The 18,035-nt window shown below is 40.7% G+C and overlaps 1 protein-coding gene across 1 annotated transcript in view; it reads left to right on the top strand.

The window, feature by feature from the left end:
* The window catches only part of casz1 (castor zinc finger 1), a 185,258-nt gene that overhangs the window by 2,358 nt on the left and 164,865 nt on the right, over nt 1-18,035 (top strand). The window lies entirely within an intron of this gene.

Below are 18,035 nucleotides of genomic sequence, written 5' to 3'. Positions count from 1 at the left end.
TGCCTACCGTGACGTCAGGTCTGGAATGCCCCTGACCGAGAAAGCGACACACCGAGAAAGCGGTACTTTGTTTGGTCTGAAAACTTCATGTTGATCCGTGTTGATGGCGAAATTAGAAGCAAAACACATAAATAACGCGATGGTGAATCGTTGTGTATTGCACCAAGACTACTATTTGATACTAGCTGACACAAATTCCCAGCAGACAAATCAGCCCATTTCCAACGGAGCTTGGGCGCCATCTTGTGCATTTTCTGGGACGCTACATTGGAGTCCAGATGCTTCAAAATGACACGGAAGGACTTCTTTAATCGATTGCAAACATTTATGCTTTCCACTTCAGAACTATTTGAATCATATTCATAACTGGATGAGTAACAAGAAAGCATATTCTCCAAACCTGAAGCCAGTGTTTTGATTCTCGAGCAAGGCAAGACATCTTGGCGTGATGTCACGAACAAGGGGGCGGGACCTTCTGAAACTGAAACTTTCTGAGGTCATTTAGAAGTAGTTTTGGGAGACAAGTCATTTTTATTTGTGTTTTTCATTTGAATAAAAATATCAGCCTGGGTATTTTAGATGCTATAAAACGTTTTTCTGATGTCAGTTAGGAAACAAAAAAAAAATGGTGTCGCTTGTCCTTTAAACATACATTTCACACAAAATATAGCACTGAAGCAACTTACAAACGAACTCACCTCACGAACGACTGCTTGGAACGCATATTGTTCGTAAGGTGGGGAGTGTCTGTATTGTGGAGAAAGACTCAATGCCACCAGCTACTCTTCTATTCGCTTTGTAACCAGCTATTCTTCATCTCACAATCACAGAGTCACTGGCTTTGACGTACTCAGTAACCACACTTTCAGTAGCTGTAATTTTGTTTAAAAAATATTGACCAGGTGTAATATTTTCAATTGCCCATCTTCTCAGTCAATATGGAGGAACAACAAACCAGTTTATCACACATGATATCGTCACATAATTGCTTTGGAAAATCCAACAATTGGACATTGGTTGACTTTACTCACAAGTGTTGAATATCGCCTGGACGTTGATGTTTATTTACAAAGCTCAGGGAGCAAATACCCATATTCATAGTTTTGCCATTTTAATTTCATATCTATCTATCTATCTAGCTAGATAGATGGATAGATAGACAGACAGACAGACAGACAGGTAGGTAGATAGATAGATAGATAGATAGATAGATAGATAGATAGATAGATAGATAGATAGATAGATAGATAGATAGATAGATAGATAGATAGATAGATAGATAGATAGTGTGTGTCTATCTTAAAACAAATAAATAAATAAAAGGCTGTAGTTGCGGACACTGTCATTGTTGTGGACACCCTCATCGCAATTGTTGTGCCGCTTGCATACGCATCTCCTGTCGCCCGATCAGTCAGTGAGATGCCTCATGTCTCATAAGCACCCATCTGCATCTGTCAAGGGTGTGCGCAGAATTAAGCCCCTGTGTATTCTGCCTCTGTTTGACCTTGGTAGCGGACCCCCTGTTTTTGTAATGTCAAATAAGCATCAGTAATCCCAGGCACCGCTTGACAGGCTTCAGGAGCCATTAGTTTTCTTTCACAGCTCATAAGCTTTATCAATTGCCCTTTTGTGTAATAATTTTGCCGACAAATTCACACCAGCATCGCGTTTGGCCTTGTAAAAAATATATATACTGCAATCAAGCCGTGCTGGCATACCAACACTGATTTTTAATCACCTTGATTGTTTTGCATTTTAGTGCAGAGAAAATGTTCTTTTTTGCCCGCTTGATCAGTCGGTAGAAAAATCCAATAAAATTGAGGTTCACGGTGAATGGCATCCTGCGTGTGATTAACCCCGTCTGTGACTGAAGGGAAATTCCAAAGGTAAATACAGTAAGCAAATCACACACCACACACAACCAGCGTATGGACATGAAATAAATATTGATTATGCAGTGAAGTTCCCGGATAAAAAATGCATTTTTGTTCATTTGTCGTGGGCCCTTTTCAAAATGTCTGAGAATGAGGAAGGCATTAAGCGGAGAGGATGACCAGGAGGAATAGAACAAGTGAGAGTTGAGAAAGGGACATGCTGCCCCTTCCTTTGCTCATTATCATTCCTAATAAGAAAGACAGAGCGTTGAGTGTAAATGCAGAGTAATCCTTCCACTGTCCAAGGTTAGAAGGGACGTCAGCACAGACGCACCGTTCCCAGCTGGCCACTTTGGGACCAGAGGAGCACCCGTTAAGGAAAGATGTTCAAGGAGACACCGAGGGTATTTAGACACTGGGTTAAGGTTAGCTGCCCTTACCTTCTCCCTCGAAATGCACCAGCTGGCATGCAGTCAGTGCTTTAAAACACCAATTTTTTTCGGACATATTAAGTAGAAAGCTCCCGTATTATATTTCTAAGCCACATTGAAGATCCGAATGTTGTTGTTTTTGTCTGAGCGTTGAACATAAAGGAGGCCTCCACACTTTTGGTGGGGTCCGAGAACATGCTGCAAGATGAATAGCAAGATCTCGTGAGCAGTTAACCAATTTAACAAATTGCCACTCTGTTGCAGCAGTTGTTCAACCGTGCAGCTTTAATTGAAATCCAATGACGTCTTTATTTATATACCCTTTTAAGATCACAGTCCAATATACTGTCACTCTGTTTTCTACCCTAAGTTTGTTAATATTGTAGTCTACACGTGTGGTAATGAACTCGGATGTGGCACATTCATCTTAATCCACGGTTAAAAGGGGGTGATTTTTATGCTCGCGCTAATTCCAACAGTGAATGGTTTTCCTTTTACATGTCAAGCTGTGTTTATGGACTTCGTTAAAAAATACCGATACACACTTCTTCTTTAGCATTGCTAAATTCGATGAAGACCATGAAGACTCTTTTAGTTTTTAAAGATTTGATCTCAAGCTGTATGTCGCATAATATCCCTCCATAAAGACTTTGAATGATTGATATTGCAGTATTCCCGACATTATAAGAACAACAATGCTCTACTTCTGCTATCGTGGCTAACTGTGTTGACTGATAAGGAAAGTTAACCATCATTTCTACTTGACGATAACACCGTACTGTATGTTATATTCAGCCCTACTCATGTAACCATGGTAAAATGATTAATGTTGTATTAGTGGAATATGAATTAAGCATCATAATCCATCTGTTTTTATCCGTCTCATTGGGCGAGCATTTTGTCATTTTGACAGAAGCATACTGGAGCTAGCAAGTTTTCAGTTGGGTTTGCCTTTGGTCATGCGCAGTGCGGCACCATCTTTGTTTTGATTTATTTTCCCTATGTCTAACGAGGAAGAATGAATTGGGATCAGACAGATGTTAAAAAACCCTTGGCCACCATTTTGTTAATTATTATATATATTTTTTAATTGACCTTTCTAAACATCTGTCTGTGTAAGCTCTCAGTCGTACATGAGTGGTCCATCGATGAAAAGGTTTCTTCAGCCATCATCTGTACTTCTTTGAAGGTGTCGGACGTTTTGCTTCTTATCCAAGAAACTTTGTTAGCAAACTAAACTACCAGTAAGACTTTAGTTTGCTGACGAAGTTTCTGGCCACTTTGGGACCAGAGGAGCACCCGTTAAGGAAAGATGTTCAAGGAGAAAGCGAGGGTATTTAGACACTGGGTTAAGGTTAGCTGCCCTTACCTTCTCCCTCGAAATGCACCAGCTGGCATGCAGTCAGTGCTTTAAAACACCCATTTTTTCGGACATATTCGAACATATTCGGACATCAGTCAACTACCAGTAAGACTTTAGTTTGCTGACAAGTTTCTTGGATAAGAGGCGAAACGTCCGACACCTTCAAAGAAGTACAGATGACGGCTGAAGAAACCTTTTCATCTTTCTGAACATCATTCCCAGCAAAATTTGAGTAGTTCCTACTCACTCTCAGATGTTACTATGACTGATTTACTGTTTTAGCTGCACTTAAGGTTTTGACGACTGTCTTCATTGCCATTTTCTCAATCGGTCTCCATTGTTGTTTTCCTATCACCTCCCACTTCACTCTGCAACCACCTCCCGGGAGCCTTGGGTGGCAGAGAGCCATCACCATAGTGATCTGAACACAGATTGCCTGCAGATTGGTCCATTGTGGCGGGCGTGTGTTGAGGTTAGATGGAACAAAATGTCACAGCAACAGGTTTTGGGGTGTGTTTTTGTTTTTGTCTGATTACTCAGTGGGATTGTGCTGAGATCCTAGAGCGGGGCACAATGGGAGTTGGAGAAGAAGTTCTATTTGTGAGTGAATAATCTCCACAAATGCATTATAATGCACATTGATGCACTTATTTTCAGTATTCCAGACAAAAACTTGTATTTTATTTTTAAATCAAAATTCATCAGGCAGTTGAGGGGGATCATAGCTTCACAAATGGGAAGCTGTTTACCAATAACAAAAGTAGCTCAAGCCTTAACCCAAAAAAACAACAACTCAGATTTCCATAAGCATTATATATTTTGCCGTGCTACCAGGTTGTTATTGATTTACTTTTTGGGATAATGTCCACTGTACATACCCATAGTGTCATTTCAGCCTCACTTTCAAAAAATGTATTTTAAAAATAAAATAAAATAAAATAAAACAGGCCACCTTAAACCTACAGTGGCGCTTGACCTGCGTCATTGGAAGTTGTTCACAACGAGCAGTCTGACATTCCAACTTGCGATCAGAGCTGCTGTGCTAATGCTTTTATATTATTATTATTATTATTATTATTATTATTATTATTATTATTATTATTATTATTATTATTATTATTATTATTATATATTTTTTACACTGTACATTTTTTCATTTTTCTTGAATATTTGCGTGCAGTTGTACAATTCAGTCTTCTGAATCATTTTTGTGCATGGAATACTTCGTTTTTCTTTTCAATCCCCACTTTCAATTTTGCTGTTGTAGATTCCAAATTTCCCCATTGTGGGACTATGAAAGGCTTTCTTATCTTGTCTTGTCTTAGTTTAGCTAGCTTAGCTTTGTTTATCTTATCTTAACATATCTTATTTTAACATCTTATCTTAACATATCTTATTTTAACATGTCTTATCTTAACATATCTTATCTTAACATATCTTATTTTTCTTGTCTTGTCTTATCTTAGCTCTTATCTTAGCTCTTATCTTAGTTCTTATATTAGCTCTTATATTAGCTCTTATCTTCTTCTTATTATTATTGTTGTTGATGTTTTGTGTACAATTCACCCAAAATGGTTTTTTGGAGGCATGCGAGAAGTATTTTAAAATGTTTTAAAATGCATCACGTCTCCCACTCAAGAAGGGCGTGATTTCCTCAGAACAAACTCTTAAACTTATGTGTCAATTCTATTGTATTTTTCTGTTTCATTCATTTTAGGGGCTGTCGCACATCATTGCACGCATGTGCGGTAACGGGTCAATTGCGGGAGGTTGGTTGATGGAAAAGTAGATCTTAGGTCAAAAGAAAGGTTGGGCACTTCTGCTCTTTTGTATTAGCTCTTGATAACCACATATCATTGGTTGCTTTCCGTTGACTTTGACCTGCCTTGATACTCACGTCCTGCTGTTATGTGAGCATAAAAAATTGTTGTGTAGAATTTAGCATTACGGAGATGTAGCAGGTTCTGTCCAAAATCCTGAAGAGGATGTTGGGCGTTTTCATAACAGGTACCAGGCTGTCCTGTGTCCCTGGGAATGAAAAGGATGTTTGACCTGCAGAAAAAAAGGGCACAAGGCGAGCTTTAAACAAACAACCCAAACAACTGGCACAATGTCTGGGCATCTTGCCCTGTGATGGGAACGAGATGGTTTAGGACATCAAGTCCAAAAGTCAGCTTGGCAGCCTTGTTAAAACTTTTGGGGTCTCGCAGGATGCAATGTTTGCTTTTGTGAAGTGTTTTTTATGAATCAAGTCTCATTAGTGTTTGTGACGGGGCAGTAACTGCCAGGTCTGTTCATGCCAAGTTTGTAAGAGTCACATTCTCATTCACATTCGCTCCCTGCATCGGTGCAAAAGCTCTTCCCTGAGAGATTGTTTTATGGTTGGAGACCTCATTCTTTAATAAGCTTCTTTAATAATTGCGATCGCCACATCAACCACTTGTGGTCTCCGTTTGGACTCCGATGTTGCACTTCAGGAATACTCTTGGCAAAAGAAGAAAATGAATTTTTTAGTGTTTCTTTGGATACCATTTTCCAGAAGGGACTCCTTCCTGCTTTTCCGTTGCGGCAATTAGCAAATTGATTTGGGGAACTTGAACACACCTGCTTGGCTCTTATCCATTCTTGGACAATCTTACTGCGCCATGGGACAACATAAATATTTAAAGGGTATCCCTTGATAAATCTCAATAAATGGCTATGGGGTAGAGCAGCTGTTTCTGTTGAGGGTCACAGCCAATTTTCAAAACTATGATTAAAGGAAAGTTTTGGATTATTTAAACATGCCAAAAACCCCCATACCGCCCCAAACTGAAGACAATAATGATTATTGGACCCTCAATGCCAGGTCTCAATGCTTTCCCTTTGGATCTCTTATTCTGAAATAATTCAGGTGATGACTCTTAAAGTGGCGGCCATTCTGGGATGTCAAGTTCAAAAGTCCACAAAGAGCCCTCCATTATGCACAAACTCTAATTAAAAACTGTTAACTCTCTTCTCACCACATATCCAAGCTTCGCGGGGAAAGGCTTGGTCGCAATTTGGTGGATAATCAAATTGCATTTTAAATCAAGATGACCGAGGTTTGCTCACAGGAAGAAGCATTGGTACAAATTAGGCTTGAATAAGATGCGATGTGCTCAGAGGAACAATACAGAAAAAAATCACATCATAACACGCAGTGTTCTATGTACGTTTTTTTTCTCTAATGACTATATAATTTTATTTCAAAAAAACATCAGATATGTTTACATGCATGGAACAATTCTGTTTTCCTTTTAATTATGAATGCTTCCTTGCGATGTGGCATTTTCCTTCCAGCGTGTCCGTACAGTCTCACCGGTTGAGGAGAAAATGCTAATGGGACGTGATTTGTTCACGGTTTGTAGTATCTCCCACACATTTTACTCTTAATTCCAGATTTTCAGTCTGACAAAGATGGCAAACTGGGTGGAAAATGTTGTCAACAGGCATGAAATCTATGCTTCGATGTTGTCCCCCCACATTTGATTTACATCATTAAGTTCTTTTCAGCCAGTCAAATTGCCTATTCACCCAGCATTCCAGTGCAAATTAGTAACATCCCGTTTGCGGAAAACAGAAAACGGACACAATTTTTTTGAGGGGGGGGGGGGCTGAATTTCTTCTCCTTGATTTAGCAACAAGTTTATTTCTTATGAAATAAGAACATTAGATTAAAGTTGAACTCCCCATGACTTTTTATCCACACTGTCTGTATTCTTTAGACCATGTTTCACCTCAAATCTGCCACTCAGACAGACTTGTGCAGCTATTAGATGTATTTTATGTGAACATTCATAGCACGGAAAGTAATGTATTTTCCGCACTGGAAGGCATTTCGAAATATAAGGCACATCTACACTGAATGACCAATGTTAAGACTGTTTTCTTATGTCGGGCATTATACGGCAAATCTAATAGAAGCTACAATAGCGGCTGTGGTTATGCATCCACTAGATGGGGCTACACAAAGGGAATACTATACAATTAAATTGTCTTTATTGTTATAGAGCTTTCGCAACATCTGCAACTCCAAACAGAATATTTGAAAACACCATGTCCGATAAAATCTAAAGGGTAAAATCTATTTTTGACATGACACACATGGCATTTCATGTCTCATCTCATCTCATTTTCCGTACCGCTTATTCCTCATTAGGGTCGCGGGGGTCGCTGGAGCCTATCTCAGCTGTCTTCGGGCACGAGGCGGGGGACACCTTGAATTGGTTGCCAGCCAATCGCAGGGCACACAAAGACATACAACAGTCACTCTCACACTCACACCTAGGGACAATTTGGAGTGGTCAATCTGCCTGCCATGCATGTTTTTGGAGTGTGGGAGGAAACCGGAGGACCCGGAGAAAACCCACGCGGGTCCGGGGAGAACATGCAAACTCCACACAGGGAGGCCGGACCGGGACGCGAACCGGCGACCTCTGCACTGTGAAGCCGGTGTGCTAACTACTCGACTACCGGGCCCTGTGGAATTTCATGTATTTTTTTTAATTTATAGACATTTTCGCTTCCAGGACAGAACAGTAGTTCTGTTTTTACATTCCTGCAGCCTTTATCCTTTTAATAAAAATCCTGACGTGGTGAAAGTTTAATTAATAAGGGACTTAAAGCAAGTTAAATGAGCAAGGGAGTTCAGTCTTTCAGGGGCCGCTTATTTTTCAATCTGGGCTAGTCTCCAAAAATGAAAAAAAAAAAAACAAAACATTCAATTAGTGCATTAAGCTGCAGTGACAAAAACGTCATTAGTTCTAGCAGAAAGAACAATATGTGAAAAAGGTTTTGCTTTAGTGGCAGGCCAAAAGTACTAACATATTTTGTGTTACGCAATTATGAGTTTCAAGACGTTATGATTCAGCGCAGTGTCTTTCTTATTGTAGTTTCAAAATTTGTCACAACTCCATTTTCTCTTCAGACACGTTCAACTCTTCTATGATTAAAGTATGGGCAAAAAACTGAAAATTTAACATTTCTATCATTACTTTGCTCATTGCCTTTTTTTCAAAGTTTTGACAATCACCCTTTATTATAAAACAAGTCCGAGAAACCCATAGATTAAACAGCTTCTTTAATAAAACAGAAAAGCATTGTTCAGGGTAGATCCGCCAATAAATTAATTATTTCCACCTCATGGTTAAGTATGTGCTACTCTTCCAAATCGAGTGCTGGCACTTGGTTATTACGCTTTAATAGCCCGCTTGCCAAACTAACGATATATTACTCTGTGTGCTGGCTCAGATCAGAGAAGATGAATTGGCTATTAATTAGAGTTGCGCTGAGAGGGCACCGGGGAGAGACTCCTCATAGCCTTGCAATCAACGCCAACATGGCCTCTTGCGACTGGGACAATTGGGACAGGCCCCCTGGTCAAAAAGTTTTCGTGTCAAAAAATCCTAAAAATTTGGTCAAAGGAGCACATTTAATACAATACATTACAATACAATAAAAATTGATTTATGTAGCGCTTTAACAACAGCTGAAGCTGTAACAAAGCGCTTAAAATCTACACATATCATACACAGGAAATAAAGCAGTCACAAATATAATAGAAAGAACCAGGGATTGAAACTAAGCTGATTCAAGCTGATTTGAATGCCAAAGAGTACAAGAGAGTTTTGAGGCGGGTTTTAAAGATGGGCAGCGAGGGGGCTTGCCGAATGTTCAGTGACACGTCATTCCAGAGAGTGGCACCAGAAATGGAAAAGGCTCAATCCCCTCTGAACCTCAGTTTAGTTTTTGGCACATCTCAAGATGGCTGGTCAGCAGACCTGAGGCATCGGGAAGGTGTGTCGGGGTGGATGAGCGCAGAGAGTTTAGGAGGAGCGAGGCCCTGGAGAAAACCCAGGCGTGGCCGGGGAGAACATGCAAACTGCACACATGGAGGCCGAAGTGGGACGCGAGCTGGGGACCTCTGCACTGTGAAGCCGGTGTGCTAACCACTTGACTACCAGGACGCCTGCCATTTAAAGATTTGAAGACAAATAAGATCTTGAAAAGAACTCTAAAATGTATAAGGAGCCAGTGAAGGAATGCCAGAGTAGGAGTTATGTGCTCCCTCTTAATAGGACCAGTCAAGCAGCAGTATTCTGGACCAGTTTGAGACGCTTCATGGAGGATTGGCTGAATCCAAAGTAAAGCGTGAAGTAATCACGTAGCCTTGTTCGAACGATCATCCCGAACACAAGTGCGGCCGCCAGAGAGGCGTCTCAGGCCGTTTGGGCGCTTTGCACATCTTTCACAAAAGACTCACGGAACCAAAGACTTTGAACGAGAACACTGGCCTGGAAAGATTTGACGAGCAAACATGATTTGTGGGGAAATATCAGCACTTGGCTCGTTGGCGTTGCCTCGCCTCTAGATTAGCCCTTTTATCACAATTAATTCGGCTTTCTTATACGAGATGTTCCATCTTGATCTCATCCACATAGGATAAATAAGTCAAAGCTGTTGGATATATGTCTTTTTATTGGCTCACTTGATCTCGGTCGCATCTGTATTGGGGGCTGAAGCTGTCTCTGCGGTGCGACTTTGTGGAGGACTTGTGCCATCACTCACTTTGAAAGCCTCTTTTATGGCTCGTTTTGTTTAAAAAAAAATAAAAGAAAGTTTTTTTAATGCAAGGTATCTGGAGTTATGGGCTGCCTATGCAAATGAAGGAATTTTGACAGTTTGTTATTCATGTCATCACCTTTTTAAACACTCCAAAACAATAAATTTCACCGCGATATGCCACACCGAAATTGCTGCCGAAATGTTATTAGTTATTTCCTTGTAAATAAGCATTAAACATTTGAGCGATGGGCGTGAAGAAAAATGGCTTTGCATCAACTTATTAGATGCTATAAAAGTGGCATTGATTTATCACCTGTGTTGCGTTCGCCATCTTTTGCTTATTTTGTAAGCTTGCTTTGTCTTGATGGGTCCCATTAAATATGGACGCGCAGTTAAATAGCCTGTTGTTTCGCTCGTCATGAAAATATTAGCTGCAGACATATTTTTGTACCTGTTGTTATTGGATAGATTGGATGATACACTGTTTGGCAATGATGTATGTCAGCAAGTTTTTATGACACCCCAAAAGTTGGGAAAAAGAATTGACGGTGATGGAAGGCTGTCACTATGGAATATTTTTTTAGAATCTATTGTTCTGTTAATCACTTCATTGAAGAATCGACAAATTGGCTTATTCAGTATTGCAAAAATACATTTTTGCCCTTTGTTTATCAATTCTCGTTGTCTGGTATTAAGTGTGAATGGCTGTTGGTCGGTATGTATCCTGCGGTTGCCTGGCAAACAGTTCAGTTATCTGGCTGACTGTACAAAAATTCAAAATTTAGGACAAGATGATCGCACTATAGTTGGAGTTGCACAATTGCGGTAATTCATTGAACTCACGAGAAAAAAAATCGGCTGTTTTGAAAAAAATCCAGAATTCTCCAAAACATTTTGATAATTTTAATGCCATATGAGACTCTTGGAACAAATATGTTTTGTCTTTGGACTTTCTAGGTCTCCACTTTTAGTTATTCAGAAGGCTATTCGTGGGTCATGTAATCCACCAAGCCTTTATTGTTTGGTTCCTAGCCACAGCAGCATTACACAAATCTCAGTGCTGTCTGTGCACATCACTCTCACTGCTTAGTGTGACGTGACGGCTGCCATGTCAGCAACACGGCACATCTCTGTTTTTCCTCTGCGGAGCCCTCTGCGAGTTTTCCCTAGGGTTGACAGAATATGTGTGCCCCCCTTGTCTGACTGGCTATAACCTTGCCACCAGCTTGTGTGTGTGTGTTTATTTGTGTGTGTGTGTGTGTGTGTGTCGTTTCCAACTCTAAAGACTTGAACAATGATGACTCAAGCCATGCTGAGTACACCTCAGGGAAGCTATAGTGGAAATAAAAATAACAAGTGGGTTTTTGACTGCAGTCAGATGTGGGACAAGGCGTGCCGGCACTGGGCTAAAAGCCTGGCTAGATTCTATCCCCCTCCCTCGTCATTAGATTAGGATGTCTAGTGTTCGGGAAGCGCTGAAAGGCACTCTAGATTGTATCGCTACAAAATGCCGTCTTTACATCCAGTGACAGTTGCCAGTCTCGGCTTTTGAATTCCACAATGGTTCTCAATTCAGTTAAGACTGCGACCGCGGTTGTTTTCCTTCCCCTTTCGGAAATAGGAAGGGGTGCCTGCATTTGACTTTCTGTTTGAACTCATCCATGTGCTTTGACTGTAATATTTATTTTCCCGAGACTAGCGTACAACACTCTGTTTCTCTTGGATCTTTGTAGAGAAATGCAAGGCCTTGGTAGTGCTTCTTTCCGTCTGTATACTTGAGAGATCTTCATCAAACAAGGCGTGTTTTTTTTTTTTTTTGTCATTTCTCCTTATGGGCTGTGTTGATGTAACTCTGTGCAATCCACTTCAGGGGTTCCCATGTCATCTACTTGATGCGACGATAAACATAATTGGGCCAAAATGTTGAGATGTCCCATAGAGCGGCACATAGATTGTGTTGAAAATAAGACCCCCCTAGCCCTACCGCCTCCCGCCGCCACATCCTCACGCCAGTGGCTTGCAGCACGTGCCAATGCTAATGTGCGAGGAGCTTAAAGGATCCTGGTAAAATGAGGCCTTCTTTGAAATGCCACAATTAATTGCCGCGCATTGTTTCCAACGCATGGATGATTAAATGTGCTCCTAAACTGCCCTGATTTGTGGGGGCACCTTGCCGATTTTATTTGCCACTGTTAACATTTTCATTCGTGCATTATGCATGGTGCTGTGGGCCAAGGAAGTGCCGCAAACAAATGGCCTCAGGGATCGGCGTAAACACCGCCGTGCCATCCGGGGCGAGACGAGCAGTGAGTTGAACGCCGCCCCTCTCAGCCGGTCTTCACACACAAACCAAACTGACGGAGGGACAGAGGGGGGGCCCTGTCCCTCCGTCACTTCCATCCCATATTCAAAACTATCGGCTCAGAATCTGCGGATCTAAATTGAAAATGGAAAGACAGGAGTCGAGGATTTAAGATTAATCGACACTGAAATGCATGTCTGATGGAATATTTCTGTCTAATTGAGTGTGATTCATCCTCCTTCAACGTGTATAGGCTAAGGTCACTCTCGCTAGTTAAATGTGACAGCGAAAGCAACGCACTGCCGCTTCCTTTGTGTTTTGGGATTTTAGTTCGTCATTGCAATCATCGCTGACTGATGGAAGCCTTAGTGTTTTATGAAGGCATGCCAAATCGCATGTGCTCCTGGTGGAACATGAAACACAGAAAAGAAGGATCTGATTTTACACATTTGTGGCATATTAACTCTCTGATTAGGATTCACTTGATCACGGTTCTCGACTGCATGTGAGAAGAGCTATCCCCGCAACCCCATGCGCTACTCGAGGTGTCGGCTGACAATGTCATAGGCCTGGTACCGGCGTCACCACCATCTCGCCTCAGACTGGAAATGCAAATCCAAATGCAAAAAAAAATTCGGCAGCGGACAGTCAACTCGTGTGTCATATTCACTAGATAAATCGTGGCCATTTCCCCCTCACTCCGCCCCCCAAAGAAATAATGTTCCTTCACGTGAAAATACTCAGGTTGGCATTAACTCTAAATAATGCTTTTGGAACTGTAAAGACATTCAGTATTGTGCTTTATGGCCTGACCTTTAAAATGCGATTGTGTTTTTTTTGTTGTTGATAAATTTACTCTGTACACAGGCATTAAAAACGCCTCCGTAAGACAACAAAACAAAACCATCTCGTCAAGTTTCCCCGGGTCGAGTGAATCATGCCTTTTGCCGGCTATACAAAGTCTGTTTTAGTGGACTGGAGAGTCGTGTTAACTAGGTGGCGAACAGCTCATTAGAATGCCTTTCCGAGCATGAAAAATGACCTTTTCCCATCTAATTGTAGTCATAGATAGTTGACGGGAACCAGAGCAATACCAGAACCTGTACATTGACAAGGATCACTGGAAACAATTAGCATTACATTTCACTGCTCGGTCTGCAAGTCGGTTTCATTAACAATTTTGGTGTGCATTCTTTCTTCTTTGTCTGATTTAATTATTCATGGCAGCCTGATGTGATTTATATAATGCAATCCAGCTGCATGTTCGTGAATCTATCGTTGTATATTTGTACAAGTAATGTCGAGGCTTCATTTTTTTTTAAACATTTGTATTTGTATGTGTGTTTTATTTGTAATTTATTTCTTTTTTTTGTTTGATATCCTTGTTTATGGGGTCTCTGGATTTTTGCATTAAGTAACGTTTTTTTCCCACAAATAAGGCGCACCGGATTGTAAGGCACATCTTTTGAAAAAAATTGAAGGCACCTTATAGCCCGTAGAATACAGTAGATTTATTCAGGCTAAGTTCAAATGTACAATAAGCCTTTTGGTGGGTTATAAACAAAGGGATAGTGTCTGAATGGTTTGTAAAAAGCATGAAGCTTCATCAAGGTAAAGCAAAGCATCAAAGGAGTATTTACGGTAGCGCCCCCCCCCCCCCCCCCCCGTGTTATCGACAGTCAATGCCAGGGGTGCCTTATATGTCCATTTTGATCGACCGTTAGCTCATCGGCTGGTCTCAAGCAGATCGCAAGAGGGGAGAAAAAAAATATGTTTTTTTTTCTTGCAAAGGGGTGTGTTTGAAGCTTTGGTCAGACCTCTGACAATGGTTTTCCCTCCCACGAGGGGGTAGCATTTGCTCTTTGTAAAGCCGCCCCCATTTCAAGCTGAGATCACTCCAGACCCATATAATTTAGGAATTCAGTCTTTTTTTTCTGATGAAAGAAGAGACTCTAAGGTTTCGTACGCTGCATTAAATGTTTATGTAGTCCCAAAACTCAATATTCTGACAAAAACCCTGGCACTGGTGCGGATACATATTTGCACATCGTCTGGCAGTGAATGAGTTCAAAACAGAAAAAAAATACGTGTTATGAGTATAGGTTTTTACAGTAAATGTAAGGTGCAGCCACTAATGGCCAAGCAGGCGTGTCATCACGAATTGACATATTGAGTCGGGTGTGTTTTAACCTCTATGGTAGATCCTCTGTCGAACCCCAGAAATGATTCCATCCAACCGAGGTGAAGAACCACTGACCTAAGATATGTGATTGTTGAAATCACAATATGATAACATGAAAAGAAATGTACCCTTCACTAGAACTGTTTTTTTTTCTTATAGCTGTGCAATGTTTTGAGCAATCATTCACGGGGGAAAAAATATATTTAAGGTACTTACAATGGTGACGCACATCTGTCAAACAGCCGAAGGGTGAAGAGCTGCACATAAGGCAACAAACGCTGATCTGGGACTTCTCAGCAGGAAAATAAAATATGGCTCAAATTTTCATTAAGATCCTATTGATTAGCTTTGGCTTGCAATGAATTATGGAAGACATTCAATACAAGGGAAAATATTTTTATTTCTTTGCTTAGACCATAGCAGATTCCCCCCTTTGCTTCGTTTACCTCGTGTGTGCTCGTCCCGACAAACATTTGAGTTTGAGTCTGTGTCATTAATTATTGTTCCTTTGTCTCGCCACTCAAGTCATGATTTTTGAAATACACAAATTGGCACATACTGTTCTTTGAGCCACCCGGATGTTTTTCCTTTTATGATACAATATTATTTTCTATACTAGGTGTCCCGCTGGTTGACGGGTTAGCATATTCGCCTCACAGCGGAGAGGTGCTGGGTTTGATTTCGGCTCCCGCCTTCCTTGCACATTCCTAAAACATGCATGGCAGGCTAATGGAACATTCTAAATGTGAACGCGAATGCTTATTTGTCTATGTATGCCCAGTGATTGGCTGCCAACTGGTTCAGAGTGTACCCAGGCGACTGCCCCAAAGACGGCTGGGACGGGCTCCGGCACCCCTGCAACCCCCGTGAGGATAAAATGGATTAGAAAGCGGATGGAGGCATGGGTATAAGATACTATACTACAGCAATTCAATTCTATAAGCTTTTGCGCTTTTATGTTTGTGTGTGTGTGTGTGTGTGTGTGTGTGCGTGTGCGTGTGTGTGTGCGTGTGTGTGTGTGTGTGTGTGTGTGAGTGTGTGTTTGATTGATATAGTATGTTAAATTGAATTACTGCCATGAAATTACATTTTTCTTTTTCTTTTTTGTATTCATTGCAACGGTCATATTTCACTTCACAATTCTAGGTGAAGCACAGCCGCAAAAAAACAAAAACAAAAAAATACACAATTTTAAGTGTTATTTAAAAAAACACAACCAAAAAATATATATAAAAAAAAACTCTTTGCATTTACAAAGTGAAAGCGCTTTCTGTGCCAGGTGTTTTCCCTCAAGTCATTTCCTCGAGAAAAATGGAAACATGCCATGTTTGTGAAACACCCTGTTAATATGTCTTATAAAAGTCCCCACAGCTGACAACCCAAAAATTGTAGTTTATTGACTTTGTCAGGCATAGTTTTGAGTGTACGTTTTCAGATAATGACAGTCCTGCTCCATTTGATCGTCACAAATAAGCAGTTGGGGGTTTAAAAAAATGTTGACCCTCAGCAAAAACAGCTTTGGACTGGACCTGATAAACAAACTACCTGATGTTTTTCCTTAAATTTCTCCTCATAAGGCAAAATCTTCTTCAATAAGAAAAAAATACACAAATAGCACTTATATGTACTGTGGCAAATTGCATAAAAATGTCATGTTTATCACCAGAACCTTAAATCTATCCTTTCACAGAACATTTTAAGCACCCACACATTAAATGTCTTACTCTTACTTCATATCTTATCACTCCAATGTAATTTTTCTCACACATGTATACTGTTTAAAAAAAATCTCGGTCCTACATCAACATACAAGTGGCATGAGTTCAAAACAACTTTTTTTCCCGCCCTGATGTCAGAACACATTCTGAGAATGGAGCAGAGGACCTGCTGGACTAGGAAAACTCCTTGTCCTGACATACGGAATTTAGTTGTCCTTCACACAAGAGCCCATTGTTATGATTTGTAAAAAAAAAAAAGCAGGTGACTGTCAAAGTGTCTATGTTTGGTCTGCAACACATTTGCTACATCTCATCCAACAAAGGCAGTTTGCTCAGCCGAGGATTGTTGAAATCAGACAATCAAAGCTATTACCGAAGATCCGCATTCGCATGCTCGCTTATTCAACGTGCGCGCATGGCACGGCAATCAATATATGCCAAGAAATACTGTACGCTTTGCACTTAGACTAAGATCACGGACGAAAATAACAATAAGTAATCTTGTGTCATTTAGCTGTTCTATGCAAAGTAATGCAATCATCTAATGTTTAGTGTAATGCATCAATCATGCAAAAAAAATCTATTGTTGCATTAGCCGTGAAAAAAAAAACAATAATAATAAAAATTCTATAATGGTTTGGGCTTCCTGGGCATAAATCACACTTTGAGGCTTGGGAGGGGTTGGAGGGAGGGGTGGGCGAGGGACCTTAACTTGTTGTTTTAGCTCATCTCATCATCTCTTCATCTCTGCTGATGTTGAGTAGCTTCTGACACACACAAACAAACAAAAAAATACACGCATCCCCGGTTGGTCAATTTCGGCGGTCGGAAAGCCCGCATGACGTCGCCTCCATCTGAGGATGACCCAACACCTTCTATAATGGCATCAAGTATTTTTTTTTTTGATAGCCACTCAGCAGTTGACTGTAAATCATGTGTAAATGCATAAAAACGGTGCCGCCGGCTCGATTTACGACTACATTACAAATCCTTTCAGACAAATATTAAAATAGGAACCAAATCAGTAGCGGGTTCTGTCCCGGAAGCTGACAGGCTTTCTGAATTTACATCGGTATCAGCCTTGGAATAATAACGCAGCGTTCAACTTTGGGCTGGATCTGTTCCAAGCGTGTATTTCTTTGATGTATCAACAAAATGCTAATAGAATCAACACACTATCACAAACGTAGTTTACTTGGCAATGTTACACCAACGCTGCATATATTAGCCATGTAAAATGCGTGAGCTGGAAGCACACTTTCTGTTCACTTGAATGCCATTAAATACACAGTTTTGTTGCAAATGTTTTTCGTTTGATGAGGGGGAAGCGCGTTGTCAACCTTTAGAAGTGTTTCTCTCTGAGTGGAGCTCCGAGTGCCGCGCGAAGAGGATTTCTGATTTCACAGAAGAGACTCTCTGCCGCGGGAGCGGGCGGAGAAGATAATATTCTGAAAGCGGGCTTTAATAAACCTTTTTAGTAGGCCTAATCATTCATTTTGAACCTTAAACTCAACAGAACAACAAAACAAATTATTTTGGGGGGGAAATACTTGTATTTTAATGCCTCCAAGCAAAACTAA

Source organism: Hippocampus bargibanti, linkage group LG01, assembly GCF_051943395.1.
Source record: "Hippocampus bargibanti isolate YZ-2025 linkage group LG01, ASM5194339v1, whole genome shotgun sequence".
NCBI classification, from domain to species: Eukaryota; Metazoa; Chordata; class Actinopteri; order Syngnathiformes; family Syngnathidae; genus Hippocampus; species Hippocampus bargibanti.
This window is presented reverse-complemented; position numbering and strand designations above follow the sequence as displayed.